This window comes from Pinus tabuliformis, chromosome 6 (assembly GCF_031772625.1).
Source record: "Pinus tabuliformis cultivar Carrire ecotype Pingquan chromosome 6, CPIR1, whole genome shotgun sequence".
NCBI lineage: Eukaryota > Viridiplantae > Streptophyta > Pinopsida > Pinales > Pinaceae > Pinus > Pinus tabuliformis.
In genome coordinates this window covers 1,705,160,402-1,705,175,312 of record NC_142292.1, presented here as the reverse complement: position 1 = coordinate 1,705,175,312, position 14,911 = coordinate 1,705,160,402, and positions in this window count along the sequence as shown.

The following is a 14,911-nucleotide window of genomic DNA, read 5'->3' as shown; positions in this document are numbered from 1 at the left end:
ACAAATCTCAGTTTCTCACTTATGCCAAGCTTCAATTGTGCTTTGAGATATTTATTTTCGTGACATTTTGGGTTTTCCTTTCCATGCAAGTTATCACTAGATTTTCCTTGATGGCCACCTCCACATATTCCTTGAAGTTTCCATTCTTTGTAAACACCTTCAATTTAGCCCCCAAGAAAGATTCCTCGCTATGTGCATGTATCAAAATTTTTTGTCTCCAAAGATTAATAGATGGTTCCATTTTGATAAATCTATACGAGATAATTAAATGAAATTGAATCACCGAATAAATATATATATATTTTTTTTAACTAGGCACCAAATAAAAAACCAAAATGTGCCCCCAAACAGGTATACAAATACTTGTTCATCATTAAAATACACAAGTCATCCCCTAGGCTTCAAGGACACAATCCTCAAGGAATTGGCATAAAGGCCTCATTCTGTTGGAACCGTCTGCTCAAAGTCCCCAAGGGAAAAAGTAAGTGTATTCCTTACTGAGAAGAAGTCTGAAACTTGATCTCGTTAACAATCAACCCATCAAGGCATGAAAACAGTTATGGAGTAGGTCGGAGCTAACAATGAGAATAACAACCTTATGCATAGAATGGGAATTTTTTTTTTTTTTATCCCAATGGAATATATCCCCACTATATTGTGGCTTGATGTCTCTGGTTGTATATCTCTGGAAAGTCTTGAGAATGGTGCTACCCAATCATTCCTTAAATATATCTAAAGAAGGCAAGTGATTTTACTTCTCCTTCATGATCCCTATTAAATTTACATCTATCTTTGGATGAGGTAAAAAATGGGAGTATTAAGCCCCCTATGAGTGTACACCCTTCCTAAAACAATTTAACTCTCTTGGAAAATACGTCAACAGGTATATAAAAGACCACTACATGGAATGCTGATTATAACTACTAATTTATAGCCAGAAAGAACCACAAGAAATAACAACATTAGTAAGTCTCTAACTAATTGTTTTACCTTGGTTAGTAGTTCTTTTAGGTACGCTATTCGAAAGTCTGTGTTCTTGCTAATACTTTCCTAGAATGAAAATTACTTTGGTCTGTGCCCACATATGATTCTTTTTATAGTTTATAAGATATTTTAGTATTTTAAGGCATGAAAATAGCATACACAACCATGAAAATAAGATCAACCATAACCATCCACCAAATAAGACTCATTCCTCTCCAATTGAAAACACCAATGCAACCAAGAAGTAGCATCTTCGAGCAAAGAAAAAATGTCTACCCCTAATCCATCCAAAAAGCTCCAAGGGTACTAGTTGTAAACTTCACCAATCTGATGAAAATCACAATGTGGAACCTCGACATACAATATGGAGTGTAAAATAGTTGAATCTCATCTCTCTTTGAGGCCATAGAATGATTGTTAAGGATTGGGTCCTCATTAGAGGTAGTGTACCCTAAAAAGGGAGGAGAGGAGACTTCCATGGGTAGGCCAATATGAAGAATATTTCTTTCAATAAGTTGCTAGAGGGAGCTTATTTTTAAAATTAGTTGCAAGTGATGTAGAATGTGCTTTGTAGAGTGGATCACATAGTTATCTTGGCATTATTTTCTTTCTTAAGCTAGTCAATGAACTCATCTTTCTAGCAATTCTAACACACTCTCTAGTTTAAAACACCACATTGGGCTTCAACAAAGTCCTTTTTATTCTTCTTAATCCACATTGTACCATGTTCAAATTCATTGAGTATGCGAAAACCTAGAATATGGTGATAGTTGGTCATTATTATTCCATTATATTCTATTCCCCTATAAACTTTCTCAGGCTTCACCCAATATCTACCCACCATGCAATTAAACCAAAAAAATTCATGAGAAAATGAGAGAGTAGGACTGTTGGCCTTTTTCCCAGCTCCAACCTCCAACTACATACAAGGATGTTCATGGACATAGATTCTTTCATAGACAATAGAGAAGAAAATATCAGGTCAGGAGCCAAGATTTTGGGAAACACCTACATACTAGCTTCTAGGTCCAATTGATAGGATGGAAGGTGATTATTCCCAAATGAAAATCATGGGGACTAAATTCCCAGATTTATTATTGCAACCGCCATTGTACTGTGTATTACCTCTCTGTGCTAAGGTATAGGGAGGAAAGAATGATGAAGATGCCAATGCATAAATTTCTGATTGGCATGTTGCACTATATGTAATGGTGATGGTCGCACTCCATTTATAAAATCGTGGTTATATGGGTAGTACAAGGATGAACTCCCCATTTATCTCACACATGCCTTCCACTAGCCTAGATCTTTAGTTAGCTTCAACATTTCTCACTTCTTTTGATCTTAGAGAATATGAAAAAACTCTATACGCTCCATGAAATGAATGGATGCTTCATAAGGTATGGATATTTTCTTATGAAAATACAAATTTGAGATAAACTTGAAAATGAATTATTGTTCATATGGTAGTTATTGGTAGTCTCATTTTTCTTGGCCTGTGGGTTTTTGTTTCTCTTTCTAGTCTAGCATAGTCCCTTGCCCTACTCTTACTTTTGAACATTTGTTGCAAGTACATGATATCATCTAATGTGGGTGAGGAGGCTTCTATATTTATAACTGCTGCATTAGGCATTCTTAAAGGCTTGATTCCTATACAACTTCTATGGGTGAACTTGGTCACAGATGGTCCGCCTAGAACAAATATTGGATTCAATCATGCTGACATAGATATAATGATAAAACTACCAACGTAGTAAAACTATTACACTTTTTAAGTTAAATTTTTGGGGAAAGTTATTTGCACTTTGCAGGATAGAACTACAGATTTATAGCCAACAAGAACCATAAGAGATAGGAACGCCAGTCAATATTTGACTAACCATTTTGCCTATGTTAGTAGTTTTTTTAGGTAGGCTATTCTGAAGTCTGTATTCCTGCTAATATTTTCCTAGAATGAAAATTACTTTAGTCTATGCCCACATAGGATTCATTTTCTTGTTTATAAGATATCTTTGTATTTTAAGGCATGAAAATAACGTCCACATCCATGAAAATACCATCAACCATAACCATCCACCAAATAAGAGTGAGTCCTCTCCAAAGAAAAACACCAATGAAACCAAGAAGTAGCATCTGCAAGGAAAGAAAGAGTGTGTACCCCCAATCCATTCAAAAATATCCAAGGGTACCACTTGTAAACTCCATTATTGTGATGACAATCACAATGTGGAACCTCATACAATATGAAGTGTAGAATAGTTGAATCTCATCTCTCTTTGAGGCCATAGAATGATTGTTAAGGATTGGGTCCTCATTAGAGGTAGTGTACCCTAGAAAGGGAGGAGAGGAGGCTTCCATGGGCAGACCAAGATGAACAATATTTCTTTTAATAACTTGCTAGAGGGAGATTATTTTTAAAATTAGTTCCATGTGATGTAATGTGCTTTGTACAGTGGATCGCATAGTTATCTTGGCATTATTTTCTTTCTTAAGATAGTTAGTGAACTCATCTTTCTAGCAAATCTAGTGCATTGTCCAATTTAGAACACCACATTGGGCTTCAACGAAGTCCTTTTTATTATTCTTAGTCCACATTGTACCATGCTTAAATTCATTGAGCATGCAGAAACTTTGTTTATCGTGATAGTTGGCCATCATGATTCCACTATATTCTATTTCCCTAGAATTTTTCACAGGATTCACCCAATGTCTACCCACCACGCAATTAAACTTGCAAGAAAACTCACCAGAAAATGAGAGAGAAGGATTGTTGGCCTTGTTCCCAACTCCAGCCTCCAACTACATGCAGGGATGTTCATGGGCATATATTCTTTCATAGACACTAGAGAAGAAATATCTGGTCAAGACCCAACAATTGGGGAAACACCTACATACAGTTAGTTTCTAGGTCTAATTGATAGGATGGAAGGTGATTATTCCTAAATGTAAATCATGGGGATTAAATACCTAGATTTATCATTACAACCATTGTACACTGTATTACCTCTCTCTACTAAGATATAGGTAGGAAATAATGCTGAAGATGCCAATGCATAAATTTCTGATTTGCATGTTGCACTATGTGTCATGGTTATGGTTGCACTCCATTTTTAAAATCCTGGTTATAAGCGTAGTACAGGGATGGACTCCCCATTTATCTCACATAGGCCTTCCACTAGCCTAGTTCCTTAGTTAGCTTCAACATAGCTCACTTCTTTTGATATTGGAGAATATGAAAAAACTCTATATGCTCCATGAAATGAATGGATACTTTCATAAGGTATGGATCATTGCTTCTGAAAATACAAATTTGAAAATGTATTATTGTTGATATGGTGGTTCTTGGTAGGTTCATTTTTCCTGGTTTGTGGGTTTTTTTCTCTTTCTGGTCTAGCATACTCCTCTTCCCTAACCTTATCTTTTGAACATTTGTTGCAAGTACATAATGTTAGCCTCCTGTTGCAACAGGTATTCATCTTTCTTGATCGACATTTTTACATGCCAAATATGTCATACTTTGCATGCTGTAATGTTCCATATTTCCTTAAGAGGCCAAAAAAGAGGCCATGAGAGTGTGCTAGTCTAAATGCCACTGCTATGTTCCATTTTTGATGAGTTAATCCATTTTTGATGAGTTTTTCAGTTAAGGGAGGGCCAAACAGCCTAATCTTGGCCTCCCTAGGTTTCAATTGCTTGTTGTAGAATATAGAGATTAACATCTGTCCAAACAGCTTAATCTTGGTAGATTTGTAGATAGGTAGAGAAACAAGGGTGCTCAACAGCTTAATCTGAGCCCCTGGATGCAATAAGTGTAGATTTAGATAGGAGGACAGCTGAAAGAAAAGAATACAAAGTTGGGTATGCTAGTTCAAGTGCACCCAAATCAAAAGAAGAGAAAATGCTAGGTGACTAGGCCAGGTAGGTAGTTTTGTGGTTGCAAAATCATGGCTTGTGATCCATTTCATATTTTCAAGTATCATATCTATTCATATCACAAGTTTGAGGCAGTTTTCCATTTGAAGGTCTTTAAGCGAGGCATGTCTAACTTCCCCTTCCTCCTCTTTCCCCAAATCACTCACTAACTTCCCCTAAAGAGGTCAAGATCTGCTTGATACCTCTTAGATTCATCATGTTCATATCATTTTCCTTGGTAAAGATCTGCTTTACTCAAGGAATGTTCATGCTTTCTCCACAACTCTTATTTCTCCTTGATAGCCTAAGATTTACATACTTAGCGCTTTTTCTTATCATTATCATGTTAACTACTAACTTTACTATGTAACTCCCTATCTATTTTCCCTCCCCCTACTAAAACTATGTTAAATAACTCCCCTATATACTTATCCCCTCCCCCTAGTTGAAAAATAACCATAAGTACACTTGGGAATTGCTAAGTTTATCTTAAACTTAGCAAGAACCCTCATTGCCCCCCTCAAACCATCTTCTAATTCATTTTGGACTCCTTCCGATGCATAAAACCCTTCATCACTCCATAAAACCTCCCAAATGCTTTTTGACTCCTTCACAAAGCATAAAATTCCCTTCATGTGTATAAAAACCATCTTATTTGACTTGTTTTCACCTTCTCAAGGCATAAACCCCTTGTTTGGCCTTAAAACCCTTCTCAAACAGCATAAAATTCCTCTTAAGTGCCTATGGACTCTTTCCAAGGCACGAAAATCCCAAGAAATCATGCAAAAAACCATGAAAATCCCTCAAAAGTGCATTAAAAGTCCCTTTTAAGGCATTCGAACCCCTTCCGAAGCCTCAAAAACCATTCAAAACATCAAGAAAAGCTCCTCCGAATTCATAAGCCTTAGCCTTTTTACAAAAACATGGGTCTAGTTGCAAAAGGGGTCTTTGGGACCCCCTCCGATGCGATATCGCAGTCGGAAGGGAGGTCATATATTAAAATGATGCATATACGGGAAGCCCGAGTCTTAAGCGCCGATGTGATATCACCTATCGGTGTATCACAAACCTTGTGGTGTAAATGCATGTGTTATGATAGGCCGCCGATCGCCGATTGTGATATCGCATCGGTAGTCGGCGGTGGCATAAATTATATATATCATACAAACCCACCCATCCGCCGATTGCGACATTCGTTTTACATCACATTTGTTTTATATATCACATATATGTTGTGTTATCGCATCGCCCCATTGTTACGACCGCACCTCGGTCCTCTCCGATCCGCGATCGATCGGGAGCCGTTGGATCAGGCCCCGGATCAACGACTCCAATCCAATCGCTCGCCCGCCATCGCTCCACTGCATATGTTATGTTGCGCCATTGTTTGCCCGATAGGCGATCATCGATGCGATATCGGCGATCGGCCCATCGACGTTTCCATAATATGTTTAAGTGTCGCTCCCCGATGTCTGCCAATCAGCGATTTTGCGATATAATCTGGGCCATTGGATCGGCCCGCACCGGATCCAACGGCCAGTATTTACGCTAATACACAGTGTTGCGGCAGCGCCAATTTTCGGTGAAAATTCATATTTTTAAAGCATTTGCGTCTTATAATAAAAAGGGCCATTTTTAAGGTTTTGTGTGCGGCACCCGCGTCTGCCACATCTGCAAGGGATACGAAGCATTCCTTGGCTATATTACATCGCTCATCACCCAGAATACCTCAAAAAGAATGATTTCGCCATCGACTTGCCTCCAGTGCTCCTCAAATCACCCGGGTTGCATAGTTATCATTTTTTGAAGTATTTTTGGATCGGCAAGGGCTGGTAACATTTCTAAAAGTAGCAAAGGGCCGAACAGCGGCCATAAAGTGTCGATTTGATAGCCAGAGCAGATCGGAGGCCAAGAAGGGACCAGGTGCATGCCAAAGCATTTCAAGGGAGCGGCAGAGAGTATCAGAGATGGCTTTCAGTTAAAGATCTTTATGTCCAAAGCAGATGAAACAAAGGAGGCCCCAGTAAAATCAATGAAACGGCTCTGAGCCATAAAGGGCTCACCCACTCATAAATTTTGGCTTTAAAGCCACTTGAAGGTGCAGACAAGGATTCAAGGCAAAATTTTTAGAAGAATAATGCATCCAGCCACATTTTAGAGTAGTATTGCTGAGCCCCATGCGCAGTTATGGCCATGAGGCCAGCTCATAGCTCATAGGACAGTTTTTAATTCATTTTGTGAGGCTGCAGGCCCAATGCACAGTCTTGAGTGATCATTTTGTGAGGTCGCTACCTCCCAGCGCACTTCAAGTAGATCTGTTTACATTTATTTCCAGCATGGAATAGGACTAATAGCATTGATTTCCACAGATCGGTTTTAGATCCGTTTTGAGATATTTTGGGATATTTTTCTCCCTTGACATCTGTTCAAGGGCAAGTCTGTAAATATTTTTCTTTATATACCGCCCTCTACACTGTTTTAAGGGTTGGTTGGTTGATTCGCTCTGCTAGAGACTCGCACTGTATACTTGATGTTTTCCTTAATCAAAGACTGTTGAAAAGCTTGGAGGATGGACTGTTTGCTGTTTGTTTAATGGTTGAAGAGTGAATACGGAATTCTTGTGCTGCAACATGACTCAATAAATGTTTCCTACCTCTGTTTTCCATTGATATATGCTCAAATCATATATATGTCACCATCTAAAATAGCAGGAAAAATGAATAGCTTAGACTATGTTTAGCTGCACTCTATGCTCAATTTCTGTTGTTTCTTTATGTTTTCATCTGAATTGGTAATGAATATGAATTCCCTTTGGCTCATATTTCCCCTAATTCACCCATGTTTGACAGTTATCTAGGGATTCTTTACTGCTCCTAGATAGAGCTCATTCACCTTCCCTCTGTTAAGCTGAATGAGAGATCCTTAATTGCCTCTCATTCCTTAGCCTTCAATCCATCTCTTTTAGCTTGAATGATTGTTTCATATGCAGCTATCCTACTCTATATTCCTCTTGTGACCAAGAAAACGCACCAGCAGTCCTACTCCTTGACTCCATGCCCAATGGTTTGAAACTCTCATACTACACCTACCTCTCTGCTTGAAAGCATCATCCTTGCCACCAAAACTTAAACAAAACCCCTTGAACTCGATAACTAGCCTAAAATCATCATCAACAAAGCTAAATCATTAAGAGAGAGCCCTCTCTAATTGTAGGTGGGCTAGAACCTGCAGTCCAAATATTGGTTTGTGGTTACCTCGGCCGTATCCCTTTAAGGAGCTTTAGGGACAACCTTAGTGTTAACATATTGGCAACTCCACTGGGGAAAATCCTAAGATAATTTCACAAATCAAGTTGGAAAGCTCCGCTTGGAAGGAACCAGACCTTCAAAAGTTTCTTTCTAACCCATATATTCTTAGAAAAATCCCCAAAGAACAAGCTAGAAGTTGGCTCCCAAAAAGAATTCACGTTATACAAGGTCAAATCCAGACCCAAATCCCACAGCTGCTTTTGAAAATCTGAATTTAATCCCAAAAAACCTCAGGAAACTAGAGCGAAAAGAGGATTTTGCTGATTCAAGTCCTGAAATAGTTCAGCCAAGCTGTGTTCCAACCCCTGTCAAATTTTTATTTCGTTCAACCACTACTTCTCCTAGTTCATCATCCACCTCTCAAAGCACTCCTTTCACACCTCCATTCACTGCACATACTCCCATTACCACTGCTATTACCGTTGTTCCAGTCGTTCCATTTATCCCTGCTGTTCCACTTATACCTGTTAATATGGCTAATAGATATGCGCTTTTGCAGTTGCCAGCAAATCCAGGGGCTATGCCTCAGGATTACCAAACTAAAATCACATATTTTGATGGTACTGGTTCTTGCATAACCCTGCAACATACCAAGAAAATGCAATACTATTTTGAGAACTACGAGATAGATGATGATAGTGTAAGAATGAAGATTTTTGTCCAAAGTTTAACAGGAGATGTAAGGCCCTAGTTTAGAGGCCTTGCTGCAAATTCCATAGCCAACCCAGAGGCACTTTACCAAACATTTCTTAACAGCTGGGAGAAAAGGAAAGATCTGCTGCACATTCTAGCTGAATATGACACCATCAAAAGAGGCCCTCAAGAGGCTATCTTGGACTATTGTGCAAGATTTAATAATGTTTATAATGCAATACCACAGAACTTAAGACCTCCACCTGATCTTGCTTTGTATAAATTCCCTGATGGTTTTGACACTGACATGGCTTATCAGTTAAGGGAAAGAGCCCCTCAAAGCCTTGCAGACATGCAAAATGTTGCTGTTAGTGTAGAGGCAAATCTAATTGCCAAAAAAAACAGAGCTAGAACTAAGAGAAGAACCACCTTCAAGGAAGAACCCTCAGCCTTAGACCAAAAGCTGGATGCTACTATCAGTGGCATGCACAGGCTGGGAGATAGAGTAGAGAGTGTTGAGAGGAAATCGTCATGGGAAGGACAACAACCCAATACCATAAGGAACCCAAATTTCAGGAAAACTCAGAACACAAACGATGGTAGGTCTAGCCCAGACCATGATATAAGGCCTCCTTTCCAAGAAAACTATACAGAAGCATCTACATCTAGTGAACCCATAGAAGACACGCATATGAACTTGATGGATTTGAAGGGTGAGCAACAAATTTTTCTAACCCAACAAGAGCAAGATGAGCATGACTTTAATCAATTTCAGACTTAGTCTGGTGAGTCTTTTGACTTTAAACAAGGCTACGATTCGGCTGTGTATGAAGTGCACAAACAATATAAACTGATAACTAGAACAATTGATGTGCCCGAGCCCATCAAATAGAAGGAATCAAAGCAACCCAAGAAGATTAAGGACAAGGTTGCTTCCAAAGAACCCACTAAACAAACAGTCTGAGATTCGAAAGAAGTCACAATAGAGGATATAACAGACACATTAGACATGCAACCCTCTAATGATCAGCCTATGCTACCTTCTTCCTCAAAAGAATATTTGAACAACACTCCTAAAAGCCTTCCCAAAATAGAAATACCGCAAGGTATCCCTCACCATAACGCTGATAATCAACAGGAAAACACAAAAAATACGCTTGAAAAGGGGAAATCTGCTACTGCCAACATAAAGACTCCACTGGAGAAACCATTTAACTTAGAGGCAGAAATAGGCAAACTTAAGATATCCATCCCTTTATCTGAACTTTCTAAGTATGATATCTATAGGCAGAAAATCAAAAGATTGCTGCAAATGCCAGAGAATAGGGATGATGTGAATGTATTAGATGATCAACCGGAGCTCCTTTTCGGACCTGAAGTCGATGGCAAATCAGCACATGGAGTTGTTCTACCCTTTTATGTCAGTTTACACATACATGATAAAGTCTTGCATAATGCCATGTTTGATTCAAGTGCCTCAGACAACCTTATGCCCAAAGCTGTAATGGAGAAGCTAAACCTTGATGTTACAAGACCCTACAAAGAATTATTCTCCTTTGATTCAAGTCAGGTCAAGTGTTTAGGCTTAATCAAAGACTTATGTGTGTCTTTAGTCCAATATCCCAACAAAACAATTCTAATGGACGTGGTGGTTGCTGACATTCCACCTAAGTATGGCATGCTCTTATCAAGATCTTGGGGAGCAAAACTCCAAGGATCTCTCCAATTAGACCTCTTCTATGCCACTATTTCAGTCTTTGGGCAACCAAAGAGACTGTATAGAGAAACACTGATGAAGTATGTGGTAAGTAGTGAGGAGAAGCCCCAAAATTTCCCTATCTATTCAATCCATTCTGATATGGATTCTTTTATTTTGTTTAATGATGATATGTCTCCTCCAACTGATGATAAGCCTTTGGATTTAGAACAAGAAACATGCATGAATGAGGAGTCGGTTGCCCATACCCATGAAAATGTCAAAACAATCAATGCAACCAACACATAAGAAGAACCTCCCGAAATAGAAAATTCAAATCTTTCCACTCCTAAAATGATTGAAACTCCTAATAACAATCAAGAGCATGAAATCCTATGGTATTTGGAGTTTGATGGTTCAGTTAATAAGCTAGGAGCAGGGGCGGGAATATGGATTCACAATACACATAACAGCCATGCAGAGGGTCATGCTTACAGATTAAACTTCAAATGTACCAACAGCATGGTGGAGTATGATGCCCTCCTTTTAGGCCTTAAGCTAATCAAATCTCTAGGAGCAATAAAAGTGTCCATTCTAGGTGACTCTGATTTAATCATACAACAAATGAAAGCCAACTTTGTTACCAGAGATAGGAGGCTAAGAGCTTATAGGACTGCTGCCACTGCAATACTTGATACCTTCACCGAATCCAAGCTTGCTAAGATTTCTAGAAGCCATAACATACATGCACACATCCTAGCTACTTTTGCTAGCACTTGCAAGCTTCCTTTTGAGCCCAACCACCACTTTACAGCTGAGATAAATCACAGACCTAATGTCCCTAACAATATTAAACATTGGCAAATGTTTGAGGATGATGCTCAAATCAACATTTTTCTTACCTTACAGCATGAGTTTTCAGGCCTAAAAATTGATGAAGATGCCATGGATTACCCACAACTGCAAGTAATAAACCAAATCCAGCAAACTGTAATAGTTGAAACAGCTAGAAAAATGCTACAACCAACCATCTTTGATGAAGAAAACATAGAAGAGCTGAAACAGATGCATTTGGAGGAAATAGCCAAAACAGAGGCTGAAATCATTGATTTAAAGGACAACTTTCTGCCTGCTGGCCTCACTCCATTAGAAGATATGTTTGATACTAATGATGTCCCCAAAAAACCAAAAATTCAACCCTTAAACGCTACCATAGAAGAATACAACATTGGGACAGCAGAGAAGCCCAAAATGATTAAACTGTCCAAAAATCTGCCACCTGATCAAAAACTAAAGTATGTGGATTTGTTCAAAGAGTTCCAAGATGTATTTGCTCGGAGTTATGAGGACTTGAAGTCCTATGACACCTCAGTTATTCAACATACCATTCCCTTAAAGCCAAATCAAAAGCCCTTCAAACAGAAACTTAGGAGAATCAATCCTGTGATTCTCCCTTTAATTGAAAAAGAAGTGAAAAGAATGTTTGAGGCTGGCATAATAGCACCCATCAGATTTTCTGAATGGGTATCCAATCTTGTTCCCACAAGAAAGAAAATAGGTGAGATTAGACTATGTGTGGACTTAAGAAACTTAAACCAAGTCTCCCTTAAAGACCACTACCTATTGCCAAAAATGGACCACATCCTCAGGTTTTAATCAAATACTGGTTCACCCGGATGATCAAGACAGGACAACCTTTACAACACCATGGGGAACACTTAAATATGTGAAAATGCCTTTTGGGCTAAAGAATGCAGGTGCCACCTTTAAAGGGCCATGGACATTGCATTTGCCAAAGAAATCCATGATTTCTTGGTTGTCTATCTTGATGACCTTACCCCTTTCTCCAAATCTAATCAAGAGCACCTAAAACATTTGAGACAAGTGTTCCTAACATGTAAGAAATATGGCATTTCCTTGAACCCCAAGAAGTCTTTATTTGGCCTTGAAGAAGGCAAATTACTAGGCCATATCATTTCAAAAAATGGGATTAGAATTGATCCTGGAAGAATTCAAGCCATCCTTCAAATCCCCTATCCAAGAAACATCAAAGAGTTGTAAGCATTCTTAGGAAAGATCAATTTCCTAAGGAGATTTATCCCAAACTTGGCCGAGCTGATAAGACTGTTAAGCAGCATGTTAAAGAAGGATGCCAAGGTAAAATGGTCTCTTGAAACCAAGCAAGCCTTGGAGGGGATAAAAATTGCCTTGACCCAAGCCCCTATCCTCACAAGTCCACAATTTGAAAAAGATTTTATCATTTTTTCTTTTGCATCTGATCACACCATAGCTGCTGTCCTTTTGCAAAAGGATGACCAAGGAAATGAAAAGCCAATTGCATTTTTCAGTAGAGACCTTAGGGATGCCCCCTTGAAATATCAAATAATGGAGAAGCAGGCCTATGCCCTTGTTAAAGCAATCAAATATTTCTGAGCTTACATTTTATATTCACATGTAATTGCCTATGTCCCAAATGTTGTTGTGAAAGATATATTAACTCAAGAGGGGTTAGAAGGCAAAAGAGGCAAGTGGATTGCTAGCATCCTTGAGTATGACATTGAAATAAAACCAACCAAGCTGATAAAGGGACAAGGTTTAGCCAAACTGATGTCCAAAACAAACTTTCAAGCCTTAGACATTAACCAACTGGACAATGAACAGGAGCTGGCGATTCCACAAATCAGTGAAACCTTCTTACAGTCCCCATGGTATACTGATATTTGTTATGTTTTGTTAAACCTGTGTGCTCCCCCAGGATTGTCTAGAACCAAGAAAAGATTTTTGAAAATGAAGGCTTTAAAGTTTTGTGTCTTAGATGGTGCATTGTTTTGGAAAAATCATGAAGGCATATTGCTTAATTGCTTGACTATGAATGAAACTAACAATGTCATGAAAGAATTCCATGCAGGGGACTGTGGAGGACATCTATATTAGAAGTCCACTGCTGATAAAATATTAAGGGCTGGTTTCTATTGGCCCTCTTTATTTGCAGATGTAAAGAAGTTTGCTATTTCATGCCACAAATGCCAAATCTTTGAGGGCAAAAGAAAGCTGCTGCCCTTGCCTCTTAAACCCATCTCAACCGAGAAGCCTTTTCAACAATGGGGTCTTGACTTCATTGGAGAAATCCATCCCTCTTCCTCAGGCCAGCACAAGTGGATTTTAACAGCCACCGACTATTTCACCAAGTGGATTGAGGCCATCCCATGTAGGCAAGCCAATGACACCATCATTATCCAATTCCTTGAGTGCAATATCCTTTCTAGATTTGGCTGCCCTGAGAAGATCATTACTGACAATGCTGCTGCCTTCAAATCCAAAAAGATGATCAATTTTTGCCATAAATTTCACATTACCTTGGGCCATTCCACAGCCTATTACCCTCAAGGTAATGGCTTGGCCGAGTCATCTAACAAGAGCCTGATTAGTATTATCAAGAAGATCTTAGAAGAAAACAAGAAGAACTGGCATAAAAAGCTCACAAATGCCCTTTGGGTAGACAGACTTTCAACAAAGAGATCCATTGGGATGAGCCCTTATGAGCTGGTGTATGGCATGGAGGCCAGATTTCCATCTTCCTTGGGCATTCCTATCATCAAGCTGTTACAAGAGATCCAAGATGAACCAAATGATGTTCAAAGAAGAATTAATCAGACCATTCATCTTCAGCAAACTAGAGAGAAAGTGTATGACAAAGCTCAGATCCTGCAAGACAAGCTAAAGAAAGCATTTGACAAAAGGACTAAGGCTGAGGATTTCTTTATTGGTGACAAAGTTCTAAGGTGGGACTCACGAAGAGAAGACAAGGGAAAGCATGCAAAATTTGATTTTCTATGGAAAGGCCCATTTGTTATCAGCGCTGTGCAAGGCAATAACACGTATTTTCTCAAATCTGTAGATGCCTGCGCAGTTGAAGAGGGCGTTGTAAATGGCCGAATGTTGAAACATTACCTTCATCCAGTTTATTGAGAAATAACGCACATGTGTATATACTTGTATATAAATGTTTGTATATATGTCAGTGCTTTCTTTTTTATGTTTGTATAAGCAATCCGATTGGTAGGAACCGAGCAGCGAAGTTATGGAGACAGAGCAAGGTAGTCCTCCATTTTAACAATCGGCCACAACATCATTCTCAGGAGAACAATGCAGCCAAGTTTATAAAGAACAGCCCATGCAAATCCTCCATTTTTGGCAGTGCAGTTTTTTGAAGAGAAAAGCCAAAGAAACACAACATTTGTGGCTCTATTCTTTGAATTAATTTCAAAGGGAATCATCGATTTTGATCCCTATTGGCAATTAAATTGCAGAAGGATGCGCAAGGCAGATTTCATTGTATTTATAGCACTCAGTGGATAGAGGGCCAGTGCTGTATTTT